Below are 3,484 nucleotides of genomic sequence, written 5' to 3'. Positions count from 1 at the left end.
CCCATAGAGCCTAAAAAAAACTCATACTGAAAATTTAATTTAAAGAAGTTCAAGACTAACTTCATGTAAAATCACTGGATTTGAAAAATAGATTCATTTCATCAGTGCTCTGACCCTCTTTCCCCCATGATTACTGTTACTACGTCAAAAATGCATTAGTTTTTTTAAAAAAAGAAAATTAGGAATCAAATAGTAAAAACAAAAGCAATCTTTTAAAGAATTAAAAATGTGCACTTGGAAAAAACAAAAAAGCATACTCAAGAGAAGCACTTTTGTATCTGCTTCTCACTCCCATGTTGTAAGTGTCAAGATTGATCATAACTTTCTCTTAGCTTTTTTCCTAAGATTTTGTGGTAAAAGATTGTCAATGCTTCAGCAAAGTCAGGTAAAATGTAATGAGAAATCTTTTTTCAGAGACTTATTCCCACCATCAACATCTTTATAGTGAACAGTCTCCCGGTAGTTTTTTCTCTGGGTCTTGGGACTGTGGAAAGAAGGAACTGCAAGAGAGGGAGTCAGACTGAGCCACTCAATTTGTGCATGGGATTAAAATCTCCTTGAAGAGTGGAATTCCTTGTAACATAGTCAAAACCATTGTGGAAGATTTTGGTGATGTTCAATAACACAGTTAAAACCAATGCAAGAAAGTAGTGCAAGTTGAAAGAGATTTTCAGGAATTTCTTCACCAGATTGTTTCCTTGGAACATCCATTTCTCCCTAAGCCTGTCAAGGAGTTCTGAGGAGCTTCTCTTTCTTCCAGCATTTTACTTGCTTCAATACTCTCAAAAAGCTTGCTTTAGCTTGTTGTTTCCTAGAATTAGGATAAATTAGCGTCCCCAGAGAGAGAGGGCTGTGATGGTTAGACCAAAAATAAACAACAGCTTGCTTTCTGATGTAGTAATACATGATATTTCTATGATAATGCCTATAAAATACAAGATAAAAAGGATGAGAAAGGGTATCAAACCTTTCATTGCTTTGATATGTGCTTCTGTACTTGGGTCTCTGAATCCTGTGGCATTCAATGGCATCCTCTGGTTGTGCCTCCAAAGGGAAATGAGCAATAAGATACATGTAATCTGGCATAGGTCAGTCTTCATTCCAATCCCAAAGAAAGGCAATGCCAAATAATGCTCAAACTACCACACAATTGCACTCATCTCACACGCTAGTAAAATCATGCTCAAAATTCTCCAAGCCAAGCTTCAGCAGTATGTAAACCATGAACTCCCAGATGTTCAAGCAGGTTTTAGAAAAGGCAGAGGCACCAGAGATCAAATTGCCAACATCCGCTGGATCATGGAGAAAGCAAGAGAGTTTCAGAAAAACATCTATTTCTGCTTCATTGACTATGCCAAAGCCTTTGACTGTGTGGATCACAATAAACTGTGGAACATTCTGAAAGAGATGGGAATCCCAGACCACCTGACCTGCCTCTTGAGAAACCTGTATGCAGGTCAGGAAGCAACAGTTAGAACTGGACATGGAACAACAGACTGGTTCCAGATAGGAAAAGGAGTACGTCAAGGTTGTATATTGTCACCTTGCTTATTTAACTTATATGCAGAGTACATCATGAGGAACGCTGGGCTGGAAGAAGCACAAGCTGGAATCAAGATTGCTGGGAGAAATATCAATAACCTCAGATATGCAGATGACACTACCCTTATGGCAGAAAGTGAAGAGGAACTCAAAAGCCTCTTGATGAAAGTGAAAGAGGAGAGTGAAAAGGTTGGCTTGAAGCTCAACATTCAGAAAACAAAGATCATGGCATCTGGTCCCATCACTTCATGGGAAATAGATGGAAAAACTGTGGAAACAGTGTCAGACTTTGTTTTTTTGGGCTCCAAAATCACTGCAGATGCTGATTGCAGCCATGAAATTAAAAGACGCTTGCTCCTTGGAAGGAAAGTTATGACCAACCTTGATAGTATATTAAAAAGCAGAGACATTACTTTGCCAACCAAGGTCCGTCTAGTCAAGGCAATGGTTTTTCCCGTGGTCATGTATGGATGTGAGAGTTGGACTGTGAAGAAGGCTGATCGCCGAAGAATCGATGCTTTTGAACTGTGGTGTTGGAGAAGACTCTTGAGAGTCCCTTATACTGCAAGGAGATCCAACCAGTCCATTCTAAAGGAGATCAATCCTGGATGTTCATTGGAGGGACTGATGCTAAAGCTGAAACTGCAATACCTTGGCCACCTCATGCGACGAGTTGACTCACTGGAAAAGACTCTGATGCTGGGAAATGTTGGGGGAGGGAGGAGAAGGGGACGACGGAGAATGAGATGGCTGGATGGCATCACCAACTCTGTGGACATGAGTTTGAGTGTACTCCGGGAGTTGGTGATGGACAGGGAGGCCTGGCGTGCTGTGATTCATGGGGTCGCGGAGACTTGGACACGACTGAGTGACTGAACTGAACTGAACTGAATCTGGCATAGCATGAAGATAGGAAGGGTTCCAAGATTGAGCAAAATCTAGTTTTGAAAGAATTCACCTTTATGCACTTTGACTGAAAAGACTATGCTTCTATTCTTTGCTCTAGTATCATTAATTATCTTCATAGTTAGTGGAAAAGTAACTAACCATGAAATAAGCAAGCATCCCTTCAGAAGGTGAAGAACACTTTTGATGTCACTCCTCAACCAGAAAAAAAATGTGGTGGGAAAAATTGGCTATCTTCATGAAATAGAGGATGCTGAGGTTGGTGGCAAAAAAGACACTTGATGGATTCAGAATTACCCATGAATAAGTAATACAGTCAATTAGGTAACCAGAGGAATACATTTCTGGAAGAAAAATCTTCACAAATCCATCGGTAGTTATTAACCCTATCAGGCAATTTCTGGAAGTAGCTAAGCCCATGAGAATAAAGCTGATAGTAGAAAACTTCTTGTTCTTCACACATTCAATGCAGTGTGCAAGTCCAATAAATCCATTCCCTAAAATCCCCAATATTGACTCACTAACTGCTATAAAAATGAGGAGGCCTTCTGGTACACTCATCTTAAATTACCTGCTGCAGAATGAGGGAGGCATATATTGATGCTCGATGGGAGAATGATTTTCTTCTTTCATTAATAAAGAATTGCAAGTGCCCCCATTACTGCCTTGTGATGGAATCCAAAATAGCTTCAGGGAGACCCCTCCAGTTATGTCTATAAAATGTGGCTAGTCTAGAGAATGTGTAACCCACTCCAGTGTTCTTGCCTGGAGAATTCCAGGGATGGGGGAGCCTGGTGGGCTGCTGTCTATAGGGTCGCACAGAGTCTGACACGACTGAAGCAACTTAGCAGCAGCAGAGAATGTATGTCCAGACTCAACACCTTCCTCAATTTGTCAAGATGCAAATAAAAGTTTCCATTTCATGGATTCTACTTGTCCTCCTGAGACTATTTTGCATTTGTTACCTTGGATTGTACAGTAGGAGTGGCAAACATATGCCTACAGAAAACAGAACAGAATAGAAAGAAAAATTCAA

At 40.4% G+C, this 3,484-nt stretch overlaps 1 pseudogene; it reads right to left on the bottom strand.

Annotated features, from left to right (window-relative positions):
• Positions 1 to 726: 726 nt before the first annotated feature.
• LOC129536132 (taste receptor type 2 member 10-like) lies at positions 727 to 3,009 on the bottom strand (annotated as a pseudogene).
• Positions 3,010 to 3,484: the final 475 nt, after the last annotated feature.

This window comes from Moschus berezovskii, chromosome 6 (genome assembly GCF_049115385.1).
Source record: "Moschus berezovskii isolate FMDL1 chromosome 6, NW_MosBer_1.0, whole genome shotgun sequence".
Classification (NCBI taxonomy): domain Eukaryota; kingdom Metazoa; phylum Chordata; class Mammalia; order Artiodactyla; family Moschidae; genus Moschus; species Moschus berezovskii.
This window is presented reverse-complemented; position numbering and strand designations above follow the sequence as displayed.